Source organism: Manis pentadactyla, chromosome 17, assembly GCF_030020395.1.
Source record: "Manis pentadactyla isolate mManPen7 chromosome 17, mManPen7.hap1, whole genome shotgun sequence".
NCBI lineage: Eukaryota > Metazoa > Chordata > Mammalia > Pholidota > Manidae > Manis > Manis pentadactyla.
In genome coordinates this window covers 34,675,201-34,702,174 of record NC_080035.1, presented here as the reverse complement: position 1 = coordinate 34,702,174, position 26,974 = coordinate 34,675,201, and the positions used below count along the sequence as shown (strand labels likewise).

Below are 26,974 nucleotides of genomic sequence, written 5' to 3'. Positions count from 1 at the left end.
GTCAGGAAATCCACAACCATCTGAAACCAATACACATGTGTCTGTGCAGTTTTATGATAGATGGCACCATGTAGTTCCCAGTCATCTAGACAAAGCCATTCTACTGGAGAAGCAGAAAGCATGCTGAAAAGGGCTGACCTATGACTGAGTAAATACTGGGGCTATTCTATTTCAAAACAGTTGAGGTACAAGTGTCTGATAAATATGCCTGCTGAACTTGTGAGTCATCTATCGCACCACAGTTCTGGCATGAGAATTATCCTACTTGCTAGACAGCCCGAGAGTCTCTAAGTGCCCTCCTTCCCCTGAGTCTTAACCCAGTCTCCTCACTTCCACCCTCCAGGACCAGTGAGGGAGCTCTCTTCTGTATGAACTGGAGGATAGTCACTTGCATGAAAATATTGTTAGATTATATTTTTGTTTCAGTTTGAGAAAGGTAAATAATGAGGGGGTGAGGGGGGAGAGATTGCTCGAATCCCTACATGTTTGCATTTACCTTAGTGAATATAGCAGGGTATGAAACCTACAGACTCAGACCACTAATATCAGCATGTTAACAGTGAGTCATCTCTCCTGAGTAGATTTAACATTGATTCAGTTTAAAGGGACTGATTTATAAGTCATTTACAATGAAAAATTTAACTGTCGGGAAGGTTGGAATGACTGAGTTAGCAGATCAATACACTTTCTCCTGTCATCCAGCGATGTGGAAAGCTAATCATCTGAAAGTGGTTTGGTGAGCATGGATGCAATCAGAACACGAGGACTGGGAATCCAGGTAGCATGAGACACTCAGCCAACTCAGAAGAGTCCTACCAAGTCTCCTCTGAGAATTTTGGCTTCTGCGACTCCACTGTTAATGAGTCTGGTTATATTTACAGAGGCTTTTCCCAAGACAGGATAGGTAGCAAATGTTTACATGTCCACATACTGAGTTATAAAGTTACAACCGCAGGAAGCCTCTCCTTTCTGACATTCCTCCTCAGTTGACCTTGATTGAAGTGTTACTTGTTCCCAAAGTCTCCATTCACCATAGACAGATGTCTAATCATACCCACTGTGTAAGAATGTTCCAATTTCAACTTTAAGGAAAGTTAACAAAAATGTAAATAAGGGTAACTTTATTTCCAAAATCTTGCGGTACACCTCACCATCACTTCCAGATATGAACATCAGCTTTTAATTTCAACTTAAGATCTACCATTTAAAAACTATCAAAAAGTAATTGATGAAGTGTGTCTACCTCAAACAAGTTTATCTAAAATGTTGTATTTATTATAACATTATCTTTTAGATATACAGAAACACACACACACATATACACACACACATGCACACACAAAGTAGTCACAAATTTCTGCACAAATGGAAAGTGCTGATATATCCTTTGCTACTCAAGGTGACCCTATCCATAAGGCTAAAAAAATGAGTGCCTGACCTGGAACTTCCAAGTTGTTCACCAGATTTTGGCTATAACATTGTAAATCTGCGTCAAAACAGAGGTTTCCAAAATCTTTGCTCAGGAGTAGCAATCACATTGCTAAATGGGTCATGCCTGATTGTTCTGTCTGTTTCTCTTCCTGTTCTGTGTACAAATTCATATTTATGTAATCATGGCATTTGAGTACTAGATGAGACCTAAAGAAATTCCAGTTAAGCCTTCTGTTTAACCCAACACCACATCAGATTACCCAAGGTTTACCTCCTCAACTCTTAAAGATTTCCTGAAGAATAGACCCACAGTTTCCCTCCCTAGTAAGTTCTAGAGTTTAATCAAGAAGTTCTTTATTGCATGTAAACATAAGCTTTCTTACAACAACTTAGGCCTCTATTTCTTGTCTCTATTGACACTGAGAACAAATACTTGGTTCTTTAATGAATAACATTCCATAGACTTGAAAACACTTCAGTTATCCCTAATTGCTTTTTTCCCCCAGATGAAATTCCCCACAGTCCTTTAATTTTTCTTCATCTATTCTATTTCCCAACATTTTAATTATCTTTGTTTCTCCCTGGATACTTAACAAATTTGTAAATCCCATATAAAATATAGAGAGACCCAAGCATACTTTAAAATGCTGTAATATATCTCCAATAATTTTCCCAAATATGTAGTATCCCATCTCACACATCATTAAATTGTGACTATACCTTCTAATATTTTGATTTAGGGAAGAAAAGAAACTGCTGCTGGCCTTCCTATGGCTCTGTCTCCTAGTCATCTTCATTTTGGTGTTGGTAGTGCTCAGAGAAGTCCTCTAACATTTCCTCTTCCCTTTAGCCTATTTGCCTCTCTTAGTTGGAATCATCAGGCAAACCAACACACTGTGTCCCACCCTTCAACCTAAATCCCGGATTCTTCCAATGAGTCTGAAGTCATTGACTCAGCAGCTGGTGCCAATTTAATTTTATAATAAGCACCAAGTCTTTTCTTGATGACCTCTGTCAACATTCCCATGAGCAGCTTCAAGAGAGTGGACAAATTATCATTAGCACTGCACATCTTCGTATCAGAAGTTGAATAGTGACTTTAAAATCGTGTTGAGACAGAACCTTGAAATAAGAAATTTGTAAACAGTAGCAGGGAGATGCTTAGGAATGGCTCTCAAAATTATAGGGAAAGTAAAAAGAGAAATGCTCCATGATCATCATAATCTGGGGGAATTACTGCTATTTTTCATGACAATTCTTGCCACAACAATTGGATGAAGCTAAGGAATTGGAGAATGATTAGAAATCCAAGATAGGGATAGAAAAAATAAGATGGAAAAGGCTAAACTCGATTTAATTGAAATATCAAATCATCATCAGTAAATAAGAACCCAAACACATGTCCTCCTTGGTGCCTTTAGTTTGTATTTCCATCATATAGTCACATACCAAGAGGCAGCATAGCTTAGTGCTAAAGAGAATGGGCACTGGAGGTACAGCCAATCCGCATTCAACTCCTCACTGCCTATCGAAGAGTTCTGTGACAAACTTTTGTAAACTTCAGCTTTCTCATCCATTCTTTTCTTTTTTTAAATCTATCTCACAAATACCTATTATATGTCAAGCATATCTGTAAGCTCATTACAAACACAGACTGACTTAATCCTCGTAACAACCCAGTGAGACAGAAGTTATTACAGACCTTGTTTTACAGATGGAGAAATGGAGATCCAGAGAGATTAAGTTAACTGCCTGAGGCCACACCCCTAGAAAATGGCAGATTCAGGGTCTGCTTTTAACCCCAGCTGCTCGAGTTGTCATTAGGATTAATGGAAATAACTTTCAATTGCCTGACAAATAATAAATATTCAATAAATGATATGGTTTGTGCGTTTGTCCGTGTGTGTGATGGGGAGGGTAGAGTCGTGTTCCTAACACTTTGTATTAGGTTCACTTCCAAGGGTGTGGTAGGAAGTGGTACTGCTGATCAGTAGGTGGAGCTCTTTCCTCTGATTAACTATGTACCCCCTGCCCTGCCACCTACCTCAACACTGTTGTGAGGTAGCCGGGTAATGCCGAATGGGTCAGATATTAAGCCGAGACTCCATCCATGCTCCATTGTAAGACTTTATAAAAAGTCTGATAATATTAAACTTTTTCATATTTTATCAAACTGCATTTGTAAGGAATCTATACAGAGTCTAATAATGCTTATTTTGATGACTCTCATAGCTAAATACAGTTAATTGTACTTGTTACATCAAGATTTGTTGCGAATAACAGATAAAACACACCATGCCCTGTATATGAGCTCTCAAAATCTTCAGCGTACATAGTCACAGCACTTTTTACCTCATTCAATTCAAACTGTGTTCACATAAATTTACAACGCTGAGTAAAGCAGTTCTAGAATAATTAGACCCACTTAGCAGATTAGGGAGTCCAGAGACATTAGATGAAATTAAGTGAATCAGGAAAAATTATTCCTGGCCATAGGATTTGGGGATTTTTCTCAGTGCTTCCTCCACATAGTATGTTGGTTGCCACTAATGCTCTGCTAGTAACCCTTCTCTTCTTTCCTCCTGTGCTATATACTGCATGGCTGTATCAAAAGCCAGTATAGGGCAATGATAAAGATCACTGGGTTTGAATCCTGCTTCTACCACTTCCTCAACTATGTGAGCCTGGACGCATTGCTTTCTCTGTGCTTCGGTTTTGTTAAATAGGGATAACAGACTGGATCTACCTTATGGAATTATAGAGGGGAATAAATGATACGATCTAGGTAAGACACAGGGCTCTTCCTGGCCCTCAGACATGCACAATTGTTAAGCATGAGCATGATGCTTAATTCACTTGCTCTCTCTCTTTCTGCCTTTCCTTACTCTCTTCATCCCACAGACATTTTTGGAGTACCTATGCAGAACCAAGTAGCTACTGCAGAAGAAATATGCAGCCCAGAATTGGAAGTCAGGCTTTCAGTTATGCTATTCCACTAGCAATAGAAAAAGATCCAGCCACAGCCGTCAGGGTGCTCAGTGAGTATATAATCTACTGTCAATAATGTGTTCCTGTATTATTTTTCCCAGTGCAGGTAACCATTTATTCATCCGACAAATGTTTATTGAGCACATACTCTGCTCAGTGAGCAGTGTTAAGTGCCTAGGAGATTTAAAATAAAGGTGAATCAGGCATGATTTTACCACTAAACCATTAAGACTTCATTCAGAAAATAGGAAATGTAATAAATAAATGATGAAAGGCAGAGAATATGTGTCACAAGGAAGGGTAAAATTCTTTTATAATTCATTCATACAGTTAGTAATGACAATCATCAACATTTATTAGACACAAGGCATCTGAACTCATTTTAAAAATTTTATATGAGCATAGAAGATTATCTAGAAACTGGGTGAGAGATGAGATGTGTTTTTCCTTCTTTTCTTCATAATGTTATAATAAAATATTTTAATTAGAGCAAGTTTTACTGAAAAAAATGCATCATGCGTCTTTCAACATTTTGCTGAAAAGCTCAAATAGTCCTTCCTTAGGCAGGGAAGTTGCATGAAAAGAAAATGAATGGGGCAGCCAGGAGACTTTGCTTGAGTTTGAACAATTGACTTAACTTCTCAAGAACTTCAGCTTGTTGTCTATAAAATGGAGACAGTAATAACTGCACTGCTTTAATCACAAGGATGTTAAAAGGATTCAGTGAAAAACAGTCAATGGCCAAGTTCTACAGATTGTACTAAAAGTGGGAGGCTGTATAAGCCAAAGCTATTGATCGGATAATACAGAAAAATGATGTCATTGGTAAAAGACATTACGGCTCCACAGCACATACTCCATGTTGGCACCTAGTGGTCAATACTGCTCAGAGTAATTCCTTGGATTCTTATTTCTGGATCCTCTCAGCACCTGGGACCATGCTTTGCATATGATAAAGATTCAGTTATTATCATTGATAGACTAGCTCTTAGAAGTTATAGTAATTTTCAGGAGCTTTGGAAAATTTGTAAATTTTTATTATATTATAAGTAATGTTGAATTTTATTCCAATTAGGGATAACTAAGTTACTCCATTCCCATTATCTGAGGACTTACTGGACATCACATTGCTCTCTACACTCTTTTTTCTAAGTACAATACACAATATATTGAAAAGTATATAACTAAATAATCACAATTTTAAAAGCCAAAATCAGTGGCCTGAAAACTAACCTTGATTTAAGTCCTATTCTCTTTTCTCACCTATCCTACAATTTTTAACTAGCCTGGTGATGGCACGTGGTTGAGAACTCCTTGTTTGTTGCACTGACCTGAATTCAAATTCTTAGGTAAAGAACTTGAAGTTAGACTTCCAGTTACTAGTTAGTCTACCAATGTTTTGGGGTTCAGGTAATAAACATTAATATCACTATTTCTTTCTCTAACAAATGAAGCCTATAATTCAAGCCATCTATGTAATTCAAAAAGATGTTAAGAGGATTCCATTTCAACTACTGTTAAATACTTCGGTATTTTCAGATCGTAGAAGATGTAAGAGCACAAAGTGTGATAACCAGTGATTAAAACTTTGCCTCTGGGTTTACCTATCAATCAGCTCTGGGAAGAAAAGGGAAATATTTGCATAGTCTCAACTTTGCCACCTCAGTGTTCTCCTTTTATTCGTCATTTCCACCTAAGCCTAGACTATTTTTCTATGATCCCTTGCCTCGTTTACACTGAAGTTAACCGCTCAAACAAGGAAAGGAAGGTAACAGCCTGCCAGAGGAAAAAGTCTACAGAAACAGACATCTATACTTATAAATGCTAGAAATGCTTTGCTTCTTGTGCTCAATGTCATTGCTAACCATTTACTTCAGAAAGAAAATAAAAAGAAGAGCTGCATGTTAAAATTTCATTGTTCTAATAGAACAAAGCATTTAACTAAATAGAGGATGTTGATTTATTGACTGTTTTACTTAGAATATCCAAACTGTCTTGAAGTAATTCCTCTAAGGGGAAGTGGGTGTAGAGGTAGAACAACTAGGCCTACCCATGTGAGCTGATCTTCCTGCTCACAGGGTCAGTTCGGGGCTTTAAAGGAAAGGAGAAACTTGTTTCTTCTCCTTATCTTATTAATATTCAACCCACAGTACAAATTCCATTTATAACCTTTCAAAGACCCTAGTATGCACTGAGAGATAAACAGAGTAATGGAGAGCGCTATGGTTAATTTCCTATGCAAATAATAGCAGGGAATCATTTTCATATGGTGAGCTTACGTGTGTCAAGGAAACAAGATGACAAGGCAGCAGAATAAATATCAGGAGCAGCAAGGAAAGCCAGGAGTGAGCGTTTTCAGCAGCAGAGCCCAGTACACCCTCCTTAGGTCAGCTGTGCCTGAAGCTGAGGACACAGCAGGGCCTGTGATGACTTGGTAACTATATGACTCCAAGAAAGTCTTTGATCACTGCCCCCAGTCCTCACCTTTTTCATCTCAATAATAGGACTGGTCTATTTCACTAGCTCACAGTGATCTCTGAAGAATATCCCATTTTCTTCACTTACAACCACCATACAAATGGAAGTATTGTTACATTCAAGATTTATTTGATATGGATGCTTCACTGCAGAATTTTTTCTTTCAAAAAGAATTGATGAAACAATCCAAAGTGTATGATGGTGTGACAACTTCTACAGGAAGGAAGGCTATCTAAGAGAAGAGAAAAAGCCATCTTGAAAACTCAGTCAAGCACTCTTCTGTTTTATTTTGTGATGCCCATTTAATCAAAGAGATGATACAAGCTTAAAACACATAAAAATGCTAGAAATTCTTAATTAATGAGGATGATTAAGAATCAATGTGTTGTTTTAATTAGATGTTTTTGTTCAACCAGGGTTGCCACACATTTTACCTGTGGTTGCCAATTTTCATCATAAATAAAAATACACAACCTTGAAACCTTGATGGAGATAGTTGAGTCTCTGAAAATTCAGTAAGCACTTTGGAATCTTCAGGACCTCAGTGTCCTTTTGAGAAATAATAGTCATCAATGTCTGGATTCACAGGCTTAGAATGTAAAAAATGGGTGGAAACTTGATTACTACTGACCTAATGACATGGACATTTTTTTTTCAATTTAAAATCCTCAACATTAGCTTATTTTTCATTTGTATTTAGTAAAAGAGGATTTCAGAAAAGTCAAGACAAAATTATATTGGTGGTTTTAGTTACCGGGAGTCTGATTAATAGATCAAATATGATTCTGAAATAGTAAAAGAAAAGGGAAAAGAAGAGATTCCAGATCTTTGTTTTCCAGTAACTCTTCATAGGACCTTGAGCAATTTCCTTAAATTCCCTGAATACTGGATTCTTTACTGATTAAAAGAGGAAGATCAACAAAAGTGACCTCCTTACAATTTTTACATCCATTGAGTCCTATAATAGAATATAAAAAGGCACCCATGAAAAATTTTCAAAATGGAATTTGGTGGGAAGATGGACCACTGAGCATCAGGAGCCTAGATTCTACGTAGCGATACCACTAACTAGCTGAGTGAGGCAAATCAAACCCCTTCTGAAACAGGAGAAAGTATAAGGAAATTACGTTAAGGTTTTAAAAGCTCAATGATTTCATGCACAATTTTCTTATCTGAAATATGAAAGTGCTTGACTAAACAATCTCTGGAATCTTTTAGCTCTAAATTTCAATGTGTCTGTATCAACATTACTAAATTGGCTATTTCTATTTTCTAGATTTTCTCTATCATTATGATGGTTAAATTGCCATTTTCTGCACTAATCATTGTGAAGATTCATTCATTAGCAGTAGATAATTTCTGATCAATTCATTAACCTTAAAAATGATTAATATGGTCCAGGTGTTCACTGCCAGGTTAACCAAATCTTGTTGATAGGCCATTTCATTCATTTATATTCATTTTGTTTCATTCAGTAAATACTCATTGAGTTTCTCTGCCTTCTTAAATGATGACTAAATCTTTGGACTAAAACATATTCTACCTTAAAAAACAAAAACACCTCCTCTGTGCTTTTTTAACTCTAAAATTGTGACCATGGATAACTTAACCTCCATTATAGAAGGGCTTTGATGACTCACGACATTTGTAAGGTGCACTGAGGTCCTTGATGGAAGGCACTCCATCTGTTGCAGAGTGTAATTATCATTATGAGTTTACCAAAAGAAACATAAGAGTCATTGTTAAAGAGCATCATGGGGGCTGTCTTGTTCTTTAGTCATAAGACACCTCTGATGTGGAGGAAGGTAATCATTTATAAAAGCTACTAAAAGTAACCTGAACATGAAAAGAGTTAGTTGTTTTTAAACTCAACACAGTCTTTATTAATTAGAGGAGTAGCCCTGGCAATGTATCCAACAGGATTTACTTTTGAACTAATAAGAAAAACAATTAAGTACCATGCTCTAGAGAACACGTTGGATTCTATGAATGCTATCTAAGGTAATATAGTATTCATATGACTTAGGCACGCTATTCTTCAGAGACTTCAGTTGCTACAGAGGTGGGACATTCCTATTCTTTTGATCAAGAATAAAGAGATGCTGCCTCTGCCATCTTTTATACATCCTTTAATTCTACAACATAGTACAGCAATGTTGGGAGAAAGGGAATCCATTCCAGGGCTCTAAGCCTGACTGCTTGTTGATGCCAAGTGTAACATTTCCCTAATCCTAGTACCCTGTAGTAGGCAGGGAAAGCTCTGGCAAGTCTCAGGGATCCAGGGAATGACTCTCAAATTGTTCCTTCTGATAGGTCAAGCCTAAGAGTATCACACACACGTAGGTGTTTAATAAAGATTCTTGATGATGGTGATGGTGATGCTGAAGATGGTGTTACTGATAGGGGTGCATGATGATTTTGACAACTTGGGGATAGAGGTAATTGAACTCACCAATGAACCATGTACAATTTTGTGCCTTTCAGCTTTAACAAAAGAGAAAGCGAAGGAAGGAAGAAAATTTCTATTCTTATTCCAGGCAAGTCCTTTTTGTGTGGGGGGAGGGGTTCAACATTAGAGACAAAAATAGATGAAAAGAATTAATTGATAAGCTTTCTGAGAAATTAAATTCTTATTATCCATTCAAAAGCAGAACTTGGAGTAATAAGATGAAAATAATAACAGAGTGAGAATAAAATATTATATATGCTCCTTTAGTTTTTATCATGTTTCTAGAATTACTCTATGTTGCTATTAGAAGAATGTGATTCTACTCCTAATAATGTTAAATAATTGAGGGGTTTTGTGGAGGGAAGGAAGAGTAAATAGACAGAGCACAGGAAATTTTTAGGGTAGTGAAACTATTCTGTATTTTCTGTAATGGTGGATACATGGCATTAGACATGAATTAAAACCCATAGAACTGGTAACACAAAGAATGAGACCTAATGTAAACTATGGCCTTTATTTAATAATGATATATCAATATTGGTCCATCAATTGTAAACATGTACACTAATGTAAGATGTTAATAATAAGGGAAACTGAGGAGTAGAGGGGAGAGAAAGTAATGGAAACTCTGTACCTTCTGCTGAAACCTAAAAATTTTTCTGAAAACCTAAAAATGCTTTTAAAAGTAGCCTGTTAATGTTTAAAAAATTAAATCATTGTCTGTTCCCAAAAAAAAGGAGAGTGTTCACATTGCTATATACACATTCAATTCACACAAAAGGAGGCCAAGGAAGTTATATTTTTGGAGAACACTGTATCTCCATGTTACAGAAGCAGTACATTGAAACCAAGCCTGATTGTAACTACTGCTTTCACCTGTAAGTGCATGTAATATGTCTAAAAGAAGCAATATTAACACAGGGTTTTAAGTTTATTCTGAGCCAATAAATTAATTGAAGTACCAGTCTTTAAAGTAAGGATCAGTGATGGTCACCATGAAACCCATATCTCTATCCATCAACCCCGAAACCAAGACAAAATATTTTGCCTCATGTAAGACTTCCGTATTTTGACTGATGTAGATATCAGGTAAACAGGGGTAGCTAGATCACATAGACAACTGAATTCTATGTTCTTCTCAATTTTTTTGTACTCTCTATTCCAGGAATCTCATGAGCCAAGATTTAAATGTTATGGGAAAGTGGAAGTGAATATATTGTTCTTTAAGGTAAGTCATGAGGAATCAAATGGTTATGGTGTAGCAATAATATTTCATATTTGTGCAATGCCTTTATGTCCTGAGTCATCACATGAATGGATAGTCCAATTAAATCATAAAAGACAATGCCAGTTACAAGGAACTATTGTGTTAAGATTTTGTGGATTACCAGGGTCCAAAACCTACAAACTCCATAATGACTAAATCTATATTTAAAGAAACATTCTCATGGTCCTTCTTTAGATATCACTGTCTTTTGAGGTTGTCGGGTGACACTGCAGTAATCACTTAGAGCATTCTGATGTGGCCAACCCAGGAAAAATAAAGAAATACGTCAAATTTGACCCTGGAATACTTCCAGGGACAACTAATTTCCTTTATTCTCTGAAACAGGTTCTTGGTACGGCCACTACTCAGGGATTTTTTTCTTCCTGCCCCTAAAACATTTGTTGCTCCTTGCCCCACCTCAACTTGATTACTTGTTGGACAGGGCCCCATTCAAGGCTGCCTTAGTGCCTACCCTCTTTAGTTTTGTTCCTGCTGCTCCAGCAATACCATCCATTAATTCTTTCACCCCTCATTCACTTATTTTCTTTCCGACACTCATCCATTCACCCACTTAATCACTTATATATTCAACAAGAATGTTTTGAATACCTATTATAAACTAGACACCAGGCAAGGGCTCCAGGATATTGCAAACAGTAAGATGTGAGCCCTGTTTTCATAGAGTTTATAGTCTCCCTAGATAGACAAACATTAGACACATACTACTCAATTGAATATTTAATTAAAATACTGATAAGAGCTACAAAGGAAAATGCAGAGTTCTGAGAACATGTAAAATACAGGGGCCTAACCTGAAGATGTCTGAAGATGTCTGAGTAGGAGTTGACCAAGAAGTTTAAGGTTATGATGTTTTTTATTTGGCCTAGCCTATCATCAACATGCTGAAACCTGCCAGTCTTGTATCTCGCCCCTTTAGGACAGAGCTCCCTATTCCTTTTAAAATTCAATTAGCTAATCTGATTCACCATAGTAGTGGTTATAGTATTGATATGCTGTGGAAAAAGCTCCTGGAGGTACCTTCAGAGGAACCTCTTCTTTGACCATCCCCATATTTTCATGTTAAAGGAGACATCAAGCCCCTTTGGTGTCCATAGACCAGTATATCTAAGTGGGGGAATGTGAAGTCAATTATACTGGCATTGCAGATGGATGAGCTCATTTGGACAGAGTGGTTCAGGTTGCCTCCTTTACCTTTACCTAGGGTTGGAACTGATAGTGAGCCTCAGGTAGATTTCACTGAGACAAAGATGGCTGTCACTGGTGCTTCCCAAGACTACCCTGCCCACAACAGAAAAAAGTCCCTGAGAAAAATCATAGTGATCCACCTTGATGATGGTGCCTTCCTAGGTCACCTTTTGTGGAGTCTCCTGGAAGGACCTCACAGTTATCTCTTGGCCCTGGGCTAGAAAATGAGATAGTCTTTATTGGAGCCATAAGAGCTAGAGGGATCCAGCATGATATTGATCAGCTAGCAAGCAGGATGTATCCAGGATCGTGAGATAAATACCAGTGTCTCCCTACAATGTCCTGTGTCTCTCCATTGTAACCACACCATTATACAGGTAACCAACCCCCTGGTATTATCAGTTTGATGTCCAAAAGTCTACATTGTTAGGTCCCACTAGCCAAAACAATACCCCTACCTCCTAATTAAAATGTATCTATCCTCTACCACTCTTTCAAACCTACTAACTCTATAGTATAATTAGCTGTCACATCAATTAAGAAGTCACCCAATATAAATAAATATATAGATATATACGCGAAACAGATCAGTGATATAAATATATTCAATGTAAATATATTGAATGATTGAATAAATTATATCCCAATATCCTTCTTCAAAATGCCCTGCCTTTTCTTTACAGTGTAACTTCTCTGGGCCTCGTTTTTCTGTGATGAAAATGAAGGTGCTAGAGTAGATGACCTTTGGGTTCCTTTTCAGCTCCTACAATCTATTTGTATAAAAGGGTTGTAAAGGTTTACTCAAACATTACTACTCTCACTGATATGTTTTTTCCTTGCAGAAATTATAATGCTCCTAGGCCTACAACTCCATCCAGCTGTGGGTCAGGTAGGAAGGTATTCACGGTCCGCCTTTCTTCTACCACCCCTTTCTCCAGAACCTTCTTCCATTACGAGAAGCCTTTGCTGCTTCTCCAAAATCCTCAAGGATGCATCCCATTTCACCAGGCCTCACAGATGTACGTATTCTGTCACTTTCGTCTGCAAGAAGGTTTGTTGCCATTTTTTTCTTCAATTAAGAAATATTTCAAACATACACAATATAGAGAATAATCAACAGGCATCCATTTAGCCACACTCTGAATTAACATGTGTTCATTTTACTGTATTTTCTAAAAACCTCTTTTAATAAAGAAATGTGTTGTAGATCCAGTGGAACATCCTATTTTTACCCAGTTTTCTTCCCTAGAAGACAGCACTATTCTGCATCGTATCTTGTATTTTGACCTTATATGTATATGCTTATAAACATTACTTAGAATTGTTTTGTGGCATTGTTAAATTTATATGTATGGAATGTTGTTATGTTGATTTATTTGCTTTTTTTCAGTGAACAAATTTTCAGACATAATCTATGTTAACAAGAAGAGCCAGTGCATTCACTAAAGCTTCTTTTTCCATTATGTGAACAGACCATAATTTAATGACTCGTTTATTTACTGAATGTACATTTAGGCTATTTCCAGGTCTGTGCCTTTACAAATAGCCCCACAAGACCAATCCTCTTAAACGTTTCTTTCACCACATACAAGAGTTTCTCCAAAGGGTGTAAGCCTAAGTATGGAATTACTGGGTCACAGATTATACATATCTTTGAATTTACTGGGCCTTACAAGTCACATAGATGACTTAGAATTAGTATGCAGAATATATAAAGAACTCCTAAAAATATATAAGAAAAAAGTAATCCAATAAAAAATGGACAAATGATATAAATAGGCAACTGAATAAAGAAAAAACCCCACTTGGCCAATAAATACTAGAAACATGCTCAAATCAGTAGTAGTCAGGGAAATGCACATTAAAACAAACTAAAAAATGGGTTCCTATTTCATACATTTCAAAGGGGCAAAAATTTAAAGCCTGAGAAAAGAGGATACTGGGACAGAGCATACAGAAGTCACCTTATGGAAGGGTAATCAAGTGACTTACCCTCTATGGGCCTTTGTTATTCCATTTAGAGAATGAGGATGATCTCTGAGAATCCTCAAAGCCCTAACATTTCCTTCACTTCCTCTCTGTTCAATTAAATACGTTTCTACTAGCACTGGATTCAGGAATGAAGGAGACGTACTTGTCTCACCCAGTGAGTCAGGACCTGCTGGTACAGATGGGCCCTGTTTTGATGTATTCCTTTGTGTTTTTTCCAGATATTTATTAACTACCTACTATATATTGGACATTTGGCAAGTCAGTGTCCTCACAGTGGAGGGAGAGTGAAAAACAGAATCTCCTAAAGAGATCATATAGACAGAGATAAACATTATGATGTGTAGGAGGGTATAAGGGCAATAGAAGAGCTGAAACATTAGAGGATTCCTAGACACAGCCACCTCCAAAGACTTCAAGGTCGACTGGCTTCGTCCATGTTTACAGAGGAGCAACATAACCAGGCAAAATGCAACAAACAGAATGAAGGGAGATGGAAAAGTAAAAGAGAGGATCTGAAGTATGGCATTCAAGAGGTGAAGGGTGAAGAGGTAAAGCCATGGGGGCATGCAGAGTCCAGGAACATACAGACTTTGTAAGCTATGTTAAAAGACTTAGCTTTTATCCTAACAGCAAGGGGAAGCCATTGATAACTTCAAGGCAGGAGTTAGCAGGTTGGTTATAGTTTAAAAAGGTCATTCTCTAAGGCTGAGGGCAAGGAACCCAGCTAATAATCCAGGCAGGAAATGGTGTGGAGCTGTGCACTGAGAATGCCGGAGGGGACAGAGTGAAATGGGCAGATCTAAGAGATTTGGGAGGTGGAATCAATAGGGCCTGGCTTGACTGCATGTGCAAAGTAAGGGAAGGGGGAGAATCAGAAGGACTCCTGGGTTTATGGCTTGAACAAATGTGGCAAAGGTGACGCTAGTCACTGACACGTAGGTTATAGGTCACAGGACAGAAGGGGGTGTGTATGATGACAGTTCTGGACAAGTTGAGTTTGATGTATCTGGGGGACATCCAAGAACTGTCTAGTAATTAGTTGGATAGATGACTCTGAAACTATAATGAGCAGGGTTGCTTTGAGATTTAGATTTGAGAATCACTACATAGTAGGCAATTGAAACTTTACTAGTAGATAATGTTACCTAGCTGGAACATCTAGAATGAGGAGAAAAAGCAAAGGAGACTGAGAACAAGCTGTCAGACGGGTAGGAGAAAAAAACAGGAAGAGCGCAGTTCTACACGTACACACAAGAACAGAGTAAGCAACAAGTGTCAGCAGCTGCTGAGAGCCACAAGAATTTTCTCTCTCTAAATATAGTTATCTGCTCTTCTTAAAGCGTGGTCTTGGCAACAGTAACTTTTCCGGGAAGTCCCATGACGGTTTGTGGACTTACCCTATCCTAGAGTTGGCTTTAAGAGATCGACGTATGGCTCCCCTGGGGACTTTGGGGCGACTAGGGGAGAAACTGCCTTGCAATCTCTGCAGGCTCTTAGGAGGGTCAGCCCTGGAAAGCATAATTCCTGGCTTCACCACACCTGTCACTCACACTGGCATGGTCCCCGTGGGAGAGGCAACCCTCAGTCCACTTGCCCTGCAGAGCTCGCAGAGCCGAACAAGAGTTAACAGACAGCCACCAGATGAGGCTGTAGGGAGAAGTAAGAAGAGCATCCTGTTAACAGGAGTACAAATTCCTGAGGCATGGAATGTGATGGCAAATTTAGAAATGTAGCCCAAACGATAGGGCTATCACCCGAATTTTAGAAAGAACAAAGTTAACCAACAATTGCGTTATGCCCTAGTTCAGCATGTACCAAAACTGTCACCTCTACAAGGGTGCTTTCCACAAAGGCTGTGCCAGCACAGCTAATTCTGAACTCCTCCAAAGAGAAGTAGGGCTGACAAAGTGCCCCCTTTAACCCCTTCTGAGCCACGGTGTGTCCTCAGACATATTCCGTCCATACTCGGTTAGTCTCCTCAGCAACTCACCCACCAAGATGCAAGTCAGTGTTCAAATAAAGTCCTTGACATGGTGGCTCAATTATTTTTTAAAAAACACAAAATAATCTCTGATTTTTGTTTGTTGCTTCTGTACTACAAACTGCACAAATTACAAAGGCAAACAAGTATGGCAATTCAAATAATTCTGCCTCAGTGAAGTCAATCGGACGGTGGCATCAACGAAGCAAGAAATGTTTGACAAGGTGACGAAGAACGTGAGCTTCCAGGGAACAGGAAGTAGAGACCTTGATCTCCTACAAATATTTCCCAAGTAATAAAAAAGAGAGAGAGAGAATACACGGTGACAATGTATGTCAAAACATTGTCATTTGAAGTGTATCTTTCAAAAGGTTAAGAGGAAGAATAGGGCAGCACTGTATGTAGAAATTTTCAGTCATGTTTTCAAATCATTCACGGGATTGAGGTGCTGAAAGGCCTGTAGGCCGGGGATTTATGCATAATTGGATCATTCAAAAACACAGAAATGGCTGCCAGGGCAAAGTACAATGTTCACTTTTGAAATCACAAAAAAAGCTTTGTTTTAAGCAGGCTGAATTGACTAAAGTTTAGTTTCAGTGAAGCATGTTTTTGCTTTGGGTGTCATTATTTAGTTTGGCATCCTTGCCAAGGAAACCTTTTTCTTACTTTGTTGTTTTTCTTCTGCCGCTACACTGAGGCAAGATCCCAATGCTACATATTTAAATGAGAACCTGCTCCCTGTTTACCTTTGATTCTGTTGAAGGGAGTGGGGAGCATGGGGTCCTGATGGCTTGCCAGGACTTGTAAAGCTGAAAGATGTGTGTCTTGTCTCTTGAATAATCTGGAAAATCAAGTTTAGCTGGTTTGATCAAAGGGTTTGCAAGTCAGTTGAGAACACTTGCATGCAATAACGATAGATACTGTATACATCGACCAGCCAAAGGCCAAAAAGCTAATAGCTTTGCCAGAGATAAAGGATTATGTATGTTATGCTTGTGAAAACCAAAGGAAGGAATTCTCCATTTTAATATCGATGGTTAAGGTTTATACTGGTTAGACATTCAGACAAATAAAATACCCTAAATCTTAGGGACTTAAGTCATGATGAAGAACTTTTAAAATCCAGCTGCTATCTGCCCATTTAAATCTGGTGTGGAGTGAGGGAATAAACAACACACTTCCTACTCACAGTTCAGCAGGAGAGAGGAGAGTGGCTTGAAGAGTTGTGAGCTGAGGTTACCTCGTGTGTTTTTGGAGTCCTTGTTCCTCTGAAGCTTCTAGCAGCAACACCTGTGGAGACAAGCTGACTTTGACATTGATGCAGAAAGGGCTTCCCATGCATTCTTTTTCAGACATCCTCCTTTTGGGCACATTGGGCACATGGGAAAAACTTGATTTCTCTGCCAAGAAATGATTCCCTAGATCAGAAAACTGTATGCCATGATGTGAGAAATTAGGAAAATGAAAATCAAAGATTTGTCAGATCATCTGCAGCTGATATTTCCTACAAATTAACCATCTGAGAGGATCTCATAAGTTTATTTGAAGTCCTCTGCTTTTATTTTGAATTAATTCACTTAAAAGATAGCACCTTTCTTGGCAAAAGTATGGACATCTCACTGACGACACCTTCAGCCAGTATTTCCCCTTGTTTAAGATAATTTAAATAATTCCCTAAAAAGTGAGCCACTCAATGCCCTAGTGTGAATGAGGAATATTGTGGATACCTGCAAGAGACAGTCACTTTGACTGATTATGGTTTCCTAATATAGACACTGTTTCAGTTATTACAGGGAAGCCCCATGGAACTGTTGGAAAAGCTTTAAAAACACACAGACACACACATTTGGCACACTGACCCGGCATTAAACTAAATTACAGGTACAGCAGTGACATATGTAAACGAATCTGCCAGAACAAGTTGCCGAATGTTATGTGCTGTGCACAATAATAGGCAAGGCATTATTCAAGTTTTGTACTAATTAGAGAACAACTTTGTTGCTAAGAATCAGTGTATTAAAAACATACATTCTTACTAACTACGTTCCCAAGAGTTAGAAAGATGAGAGGTGGATCTCAGGTTTCAGGGACCTGTTATTAGGTTCTCAAAGTATTTTCTTAATCGCTTGCTTTTTTTAAGAGAAAGCTTTGAGTCCATATCACACAAACAAGGTCTGATTGTGGGGTTTTAAATGGCTATCTTGGGGTTTTCTCTTTGCATGTTGTTTTTACTTCTCATTCCACCAAATTTCACTTCTCGGAATCAGGACCTGATTACTAAAGTTAAACATCATAAAGAAATTTGCTCAGTAAAACAGGACTTTTATTGGCTGAAAAGCATTTCTACAGTGTAATCTGCATTTTTGTAAGTCCTTGTGGAAAATCCCTTCTGATTGAGTGGTGCTTAAAAACTTAAAAATACACATTGCCCATGAAGCTTTCATGAACTGAAGAAAAGGAACAGAGTGGGGGGAAACTGGTGTATCTGACCCACTGGTCTGTCGTCCAGAGAACAAAAAGACTGCTTTCATGGAGCCCCCTGATGAAGAAATTGGTCAAAGAAATGACTCTTGGCAAGTAAAAAATTTGGTAAAAAGAAAAACCTTGGGTGGGGGTTCTCTGTCGCCCAGAGAACAAAAAGACTGCTTTCACGGAGCCCCCTGCAACCGGCCCTCAGGACCTGGTCTGGCCCCTAGATCTTGGGGGATGACTGCTCTCCACCCAACAGGGGTAAGCTGACAGACCGGCACACTGTCCCACCTCTGCGCAAAGCCCCCTCCCCGCGTCAGCTTCCCTCGCTCTTCACCATTTCTTCGCTGAAGCACCGCCTGGCTTTCTGATCCTACTCTCTCCATCTTTTCAATCCTCCCCAGTTTTCAGCTCCTCACCCCCACCCAAGGTTTTTCTTTTTACCAAATTTTTTACTTGCCAAGAGTCATTTCTTTGACCAATTTCTTCATCAGAGGTTCTCATGAGTCCAGGGTCTCAAAGGGCCCTTCCCTTTCTCATCCTGAAGCAGCTGAGACACAAAAGCCCCCCGTCCATTTCCCTGATAGCACTTCATCCCTTAACCCGCAGCTCTGGACCTTCTTTCTCTTGCCTTCTGGCTCATGCATTGGAGGGAGCCATCTAAATGAGAGGGGACTCAGAGTCACCCGTTCTTGTTTGTTCTTTGATCGGTTTTTGAGTGGGTGAGAACGAGGTGAAATTACAATGAATCTGCTGGAAGTCATATACTCTCATGATTGTAGAATATGTGAACATTCTCAACCACGTGTGTCCAGTGGAAAAATTCTGAGGGCCATTGCTGAGGCATGCTACAATGGCTGATTTTCATTAAATTTGCTCTATATTTTAAGTTGTAATTTCTTATTTAAGGCAGTTTGCTTGGTCTTCTTTTCAGGCCATCTCGGTTCCTCTGAGGCTACGTGACAGCCTTCGGTGAATGGTCTGTGATGTCAACCAGGCTAAAACAAAAGGAAGCCCAACACAACCACCATTTAAGCCCATTGCTCTATTTTCAACTAGTCTCTCTTGCTCACCCCAGCTGCTTCTTTTCCTTTGACCACCTCCAATCTTCACATAATCAAATTCTCTGTTTGTACCTGTGCCTTTTAAAAATTTTCTTAGTGTTTTTTGCTATCTTCCTCATCACGCCAAGAGATTAATACATTCCATGAATACGGGTGGGAACTGTCTAACAGTAACATCCCCTTGGACGCTGTTACCTGCTTTCTGTCTACTTTTGTTTTTCTAGCAGCCACTTGCACTGTTTTCTTTTCCAAATAGCCTTCTGCCTCTGTGCTCACTCCTTTAGTACCTGAGTGGCCCTCGGCCCTTTGTTCCCAATAGTATTAGCTTCTTGAACTTTGTGAATGAGTTTTTCTTTTCCAGGTTTCATTTTTCACTCTCTCGTCTTCCTTTCCTCTATTGTAGGATCTGATTTATATCTTCGTTTCCCCAGAACCTTCCTTCTCTCACCTCTTACATAGAATTCAACATGGAAAGAGATCCTAACTCCAAACATGTCAGTACTTGGAACAGCAAGTCACAAAAGCAAAAACACAGCTTTTTTTTTTTTTTTAGAAAAAGTCATGTCTGAACAGCTTCCCCAACAGAACTGGCAGCAGAATACGTTCTATATATTTTTTTCTTTAAATTGTAACTTTTAGTAAGTTGTGAGGCTTCACAATTTTTCTTCCATATACTCACCGTGTCTTCCAGACTATCATTTTACATTAATCTTTGCCCTTTTCCTGAGCTGACTTAGTCATGTGACATTGGGTGGAAGATAGTACTTTCCACACACATCTGGGTTTATCTTATAACAGGATTTATTCAGTACATTTGAAAGTTAATTGTTGATGTTCACATAAGGAGCATCTTTCTGCTATTAATTGTAACCTATGCTTCCTAAGTTGTATATGCCTCAACGAGGCATTCAATTATCTTATTAAAATATTGACATCTAGAATTTTTTAGAAAAGGTTTTATTTTTTATTAATAATGCTTTCAATTATCATGTCTTAAATTTCCGTAATAAAAACCTTGAGCCTGCAGCAAATAACATACTTCATTTTTGGTTATACATTTCTAGATTGTAAGTTCATCAATACGTAAGTCCATGGCTTGTACTGAGATTAAAAAATAAAATATGAATATCTTGCAGACTTCTGGAATTCTACATGTACTAAACTGGGTCTTTATTCTTTTCCCTAAGTTTTACCTAACTCTATGGCCATTTTATGGAAATTCTTCCCAAATTTACCTTAAACCCTATACTTGTCCTGAGCCGCAGACGGGGACTCCAGCTGCCTGCTGCCCACCTCCCCCTCAAACTACCCTTGCCAACAATGGATCCGAAATGGAGCTCTCTTCCCAATCTGCTGCTCACATGCAATGTAGTCTCTAAAAACTCCAAGTGTGGTTTGATCCAAAGGCTGTGGAGGCACCAAGGATGGAGACACATATGCCATCTAGGATAGTGGAGCAAGGCTTCTGCAAGTGTTTATTGGAGCTGACTTTTGAAGGATGAGCAGAAAGCCCCAAGGAGGTAATTTCAGGCACAAAAAAAGGACATGATCAAGGGAGAATCACAAGTCCTCTGACCCTTGCCCATTCCCACCGGCAATACTGTACTTTGGTCTCCGCCGTCACGTCTTCACTGGCTTTCAGAATGGCCTCCTCAGCTCCAGCCTCTTCCATCTCCAACCCATCCCCCACATAGCTCCTTTCGTCAGCAAGACTCCAGTTCCGTCCAAACTTAAATACTCTCCATCATATCACTCCTCTACTCAGAATGCCCTTTATTTTCTCTGCCTGTAGAAGTTTCTACTCACCGTTCCCCTCTGTGAGGCTCCCTGAATCCTCCAGGCAAATTAAAGGCACTTTCTTCTATAGTACCATATCACATAGCACTTGTTACAGCCAGGCCTATGTTTAACTTCACTGTGTACTTGCCTATCTCCCTACTAGATAGACTACAGACTCCTTGAGAACAGGGACCATATGTCATCTGTGCCCCTCTACTGGTACCTAATGCAGTGCTTTGTATGTGATTGCCTCTCCATTATTACCTTTGAATTGAACTGAATAAATACTGAATGAAAAAAACTTAATTTTTTATCTGCCTAATTATAGGTGGGTACTATGCAATTCTTTTTGTTTCCAAGTCTTAACCTGCTGTTGAATCATTTGTAGATTTCCTGACAGGTTATTTTTTCCATTACTAGGATTTAGTGGTGTAAAATTGTGATCTAACAATTTGACCTACTGTAAAAGTGTTCCTTAGTTTTGTAATCTTTGAACAGTAAAGGCTGTAGCTGTGCACTACTCAGCTCTCTTAACAAGTAAAGCAGTAAGGTTCGTTTGCCTCTTGATGTCAGGCTTTTAAACACAAAAGGAACGATTTAATTCCTATACAGGTGATAAAAATTACATCGAGGATGAATTCTGTGCTGCATCTATTTTATGGCCCACACCAAAATAAAGTTTCAATAATCTCTGCAGGTAAACTGAATGATTTGATACAGATGATCATATCCGGCAATAAATCTCCAACAACTTAACCATTTCTGCAATTAATAGTCATAATAGTAACACTGTTTCTCTGTGGCTGCAGCTGACTGGAAACGAAGTATTAGGGAAGTCTGATTTAGGTAGGACCATTTCCATGGTAGAGATGGTGATGACCTAGATTTCTCAGCTCTTCAATTTGGGGACATCTTAATGGGTTTGGGTCATTTGAGCCAACAGAACATTTTCAGCCACTGACTCTCTAACTTCCACCTTACAGGTAAATCCTACGTTGTCCCTACATCACATAGATGGCAATTTCACCTACCAGATCAGCCCTTTACTTCAGTGAAGACCTGAAGGTGATATTTATCTTCACACTTTATTGTATAGAAATGCTTTTGGTATTTCAAAACAAAACATATGCAACTAATTCCAAACAGAAATCTAAAAAATTAATAAGCAATTTTTTTCTCAACTATACATCAATTAAAATAGAGTCTTTAATTTGGAAGTCCTTTCTCAGTTTCAAAAATTTAAGAAGATCCTTTTGCTCACTGAATTATGCCAAACACTAATGATCAAAATGCCTGGCAAATTAACCAGACAATTTAATAAAGTGAAGACCTATACTACAGGCTTTTGAAATACAATTCATGTGTTTCAATCATAGATCTTATTGATATAAATAAAATATATCCATCTCTACTAACCCAGTCACATATAACACAGTTCTTAATCCATTCTGCTTGAAATATTGAATTTTTTTGTTTACCAATAAAAATAAATATGTTGTTAAAAACAAGTCTCCTCAAGTCTCTTCTGTGCTTGGGGTTAATCCTGATGTGTTCAAAAATCAAAGAAAAGAGCAATGGGACAGCATTACAAGAGTTTCTGTTAAGAAGAGGTAGTGATGGGACAGATTTGAGTGTGAGGAGTATGAACAGAAGGTGAAACTAGCTGACTGCAGAGTGGTGGGGAAAAAATCACTGGCTTTGCAAGTGGTTAGAATGAGGATTGAGTCTGTCTTCTGAACTTCCACTGAGCTTGGCGCTTGGGTCTGTACTAAGACCTTAGGTGAATAATTCAAACTCTTGAGAACCTCCATTTATGACATTCAGCACTTACAAACCATAAAGTATTTTGAAAATGCAAGATGATAAAATCATTATTTAAAATGTTATTAATGATCATATTAAAACTTTCTCCTGTTTAAAATCCTCCAGAGACTTCACTTTGTACTTACAATAAAATCTCATCTGGGACCTGCCCACACTTCAGCACCAGTTATCTGTGTTGTTCACTTATTATAGCTACACAGGCCTCTATCCCTACACCCCAAATGTTACAAGGGGAACTGGGTCACTTGAACTACCTATTTCCCTTGCTAATCTCTCCCCACCCCACCCCATGACATTAAAAAATCTCAGATCTCAACTCAAACTAAAGTAAGATCCCAGTGTTTCTCTGGAGCCCACAGCATTTAGTTTCTTCACAGTCCTTGCTGCAATCTGAAATTCCTTTGTTTAGTTATTTCTTCAATAGAGACTGTATCATCATTTTTTTCTGTTCTACTGCATATTCCCATCCCCACTGAACAATAAAATAAAAACTTGCTGACCTTACATCTCTCTTCAGTTGTTCTTCCCTTTACTGAAAAACTCACTGGAAGGGCTTCTGTGCTTGCTAGCTTAATTTTCTCCCATTCTTTCTTGAACTTACTTAGGCCTTCAGCCCCACTGCTACATGAAACCGGCCTTATCAATGTCGCAAGTGACCCCCCACATTGCCAAAACCAATGGACCTTCTCAACCCTATCTTCTTTAATCAACAGTATTTGGCAACATTGATCAGTGCCTCCTCTATAACATGTTTTCATTCCTTGGCCTCCGGGACTTATTTTTTTGTTAGCTCTCCTTACACCCTCACAGGCTGCTCTCAGCCTCCCTTGTGAGGTCCTTACCATCTTGGAGGTCAAGCAGTTGGACTCAATCTTGGGACCTTGCCTCTATCTACATTCACTCCCTAAGTCACCTTCTTCAGTCCTACAGTTTTAATACCATCTATGTGCTTTTGCACTGGGCACGTGATCCCCTCTCATAGGAACTCCTTGCTTTCTAGAAGGGCTCTGTCACCCACAGCCTAGTTGTTTCTGTACCTAGTGTTATTTGGCAAAAACAACCTGATTATTTAGGCTGCCAGTAGTGTGGTGCCCCACCTTCTAGAAACATAGATTTTTAAAAACTTAATAAAGATCTTACTGAGCACTTAACCTCTCTTAGTTACCTTACCTAGGGAACTTGGGATGCAGAGAAGTCAAGTGACTCGTAAGCCACACAGCCACACAGAGCCAACACTAGGATCCAAGACTTCTGATTCTCCTGATTTCTAAAGAAATGTGCTTTCTGATACCTGATAGTGTTCAAATTCTTTCATGAGAATATGTGCCTAAATACCAACTATTACAGGACTTCAAAACTAGTACAACCTTAATCATCACCATTTCAACTCTGTTCCTTTGTAAATGGGGAAATTATTGCATAGGGCCTGGCTGACATGTAAGGCAGAGGAAATAAATCCTACTGCCAGTTACGGATTTGGACCTTCAGGCACAAAGACTGCATAGATGACAGGTTTCTTGAGATGCAGTGCATGCTCTTAAACCACTATTGATTTAAATTCCACGTTCTTTTATTTGTCTTTATCATCCCAGGGTATTTCTCTCTTCTCATTCATTATTAGTAAGGGTTATTTTACCTGATATTCTCTTGAAGCCTCGCCATTCTGAAATGCCACATGTAATAGTATTTATTTTGGCTTCAGAGCAGTTTCCCTTCACAATGGCCTGTCCCACTCTATAACATTTTGTTCAGTTAGTTGGGTTGTCAGCTTAGGATGTTTGGTGATAAAATGCTGACATATTGCCTGTTTATATGCTGTCATGTCACTTTCTAATTGGGTGGCTTGAAAATAGCAGTTTATTATTCTCTGGATCACTTCCACGGTTTATTTCAATATTCTTTCCAGGCAATCCCTCTGCTTCTGGCTGACGTCAAAACACTCTAAGCTGTTGCATCTCACTGTGTTTTGTTTCTTGATTTCTCATAGTTCCACATGATCAGAAAGTGTCAGTTTTCCTGCCTTCACAAGACAGCACCATCCATCACTGAAAGCAGTCTCTTTCCCTCTTACCCCTCTACCTTGAATTTGCCATGGCCCTCATTAATTTATTTAAAAATTCTACAACAAGGTGCTGATGTCTTAATGAATTATGACAGTTTATTATAGTTCTTTAGTTGAGCATGCTTTTATCCACTCCGCAATATTGACACGATGTTTGTTGTTCTTCTATTATCCTAAAGATGGCCAAAATACCCTGATTCTTTCCTTAAAAAACTTCCTTCAGTTTCTTTTCATTGGCTCCTGCTTTCTCAAAAGGTCCCAACTTGGAGACACTTCCAAATCTCATTTTTCAAGGTCAATGCAAGTTCCAATTGAAAAATTCTTGTTTCTTTATCTATCACTTTTTCCTACCTTCTTATCTAGTAGGCTGAGATATCCCAGTTCCTCGCCTTCTTTCCATTCTATCATCTTTCGCTCTAGGAACTTACTTCTCTGAATCTCTGCCCCTTTAGCATGTTTAAGTGCCCCAATGAATAGATCTGTCTCTTCAGGCATCCAGAAGGCATCTTGAAAGCCCACCTGCCCACCTGCTGCCCTCATTTCACTTCTTTTTGCTCTCAAAATTTTCTACACTCCCCTCCATACACACACACACGAAACGTCTACCCCTCCTGCCACCATCTCTTCCAATCCTGGTCTCTCTTCAACCCACACATTTCTGAAATAGCCTCTTTGTAAAGTCAGTGGCCTTGGTATATTCCTCAGGCAACTTTGTGTGCCAACCACAGCTTTGACCTTGCACCCCAAGCTGGAAGCTCCCTTCCCCATAGGGTATTGCTATGACATCCCTTGGTTTCTCCTTCTGCACCTGCCAGTCTTTACCTGCCCTCTTCGCTCACTCGCCAAAGATGAGGTTCTCCCAGGTGTAGCCTCTGCCCTCTGGGCCTAACGGTACCTCAACAACTTTATTTTACATCCTGCCTATAGAACAATACATCTAAAACTAAACTCCACCCTACTTCTCTAAAGACTGGCTGACCCTTCACACTTCTGCACTAATAGGATCACCATATTCTAAATCACAGGATTTCAAAATTTCAGAATCAGAATTGCAGATTTCTTCTTTCCTTTACTCCCTTACCTGTATTCAATCAGTCACAAAGTCCTATTTTCTTTCTGCACAAAATCCCTTAAATTTAACCTCCCATTGTTGTTTTTATCCCTATTATCACCATCATAGTTTGGACAGTCAATTATTCATGCTAGGTTTAATACAATAGCTTCCTTAGCACTCTCCTTGCTCATAGCTCCAGCCCTCTCCTGTCCATCTTTTACATCATTATCCTATCATACATTCTTATGGAAGTTTTTCATTATGTCACTGTCCATATCAGAACACTGGTTACGTATGGACACACAGCTCACATTCCTTAATTTGCCATTTACTAAGCATCACTACTAAGCACTTTATGCATTGTGTCATTTAATATACACACACACACACACACACCTCTAAGGAATAATTAGCTATATTTTATAGGTGAAGAAATTGAGGATTACAAAGATGCTTTCTTGTCAAAGAAAAATAGTGAGTAGGTAACTGTTTTTGGATTTGAACCTGAGACCCAAAAGTGGCTCTTAATACCTAGGATGTATTGTCTTTACCTTGAATGCCAATCTACTTTTCAGACTGCAATTCTCCATTTTTCCCTTTCCTTAAAAACGTAAGTGGCATGCACCTACCTTTGTGTGTTCCTCTTCCTCCTCACCTGCACAGACTCTCCTGGGGCCCATCCTAGACCACTTGAGTCCACAGAACTTTCTTTCCCTCTCGGACATTTACTGTCACCATCATTCATTTGGTTCTCAACCACAGGTGGCTTGTAATGTGGTCTTGTGTTGCTATTCCACACTAGTCAATCAAATAATGTACATCGATGTGCATTGTCTCATCAACTACATTGTTAAGTAAAGGAATTTTTCTTGTATGTTTTTGGACCCACCTCTCACCTTCTACCACCCTGACCCAATAATTTGCGCACAG

General features: G+C 38.8%; 1 long non-coding RNA gene across 1 annotated transcript in view; it reads right to left on the bottom strand.

The window, feature by feature from the left end:
- The window catches only part of LOC130681389 (uncharacterized), a 140,226-nt gene that overhangs the window by 96,817 nt on the left and 16,435 nt on the right, over positions 1–26,974 (bottom strand). Inside the window, exon 2 of the long non-coding RNA XR_008994513.1 lies at positions 16,982–17,082. This is a non-coding gene — a long non-coding RNA (uncharacterized LOC130681389). The remainder of the gene's footprint in view (positions 1–16,981; positions 17,083–26,974) is intronic.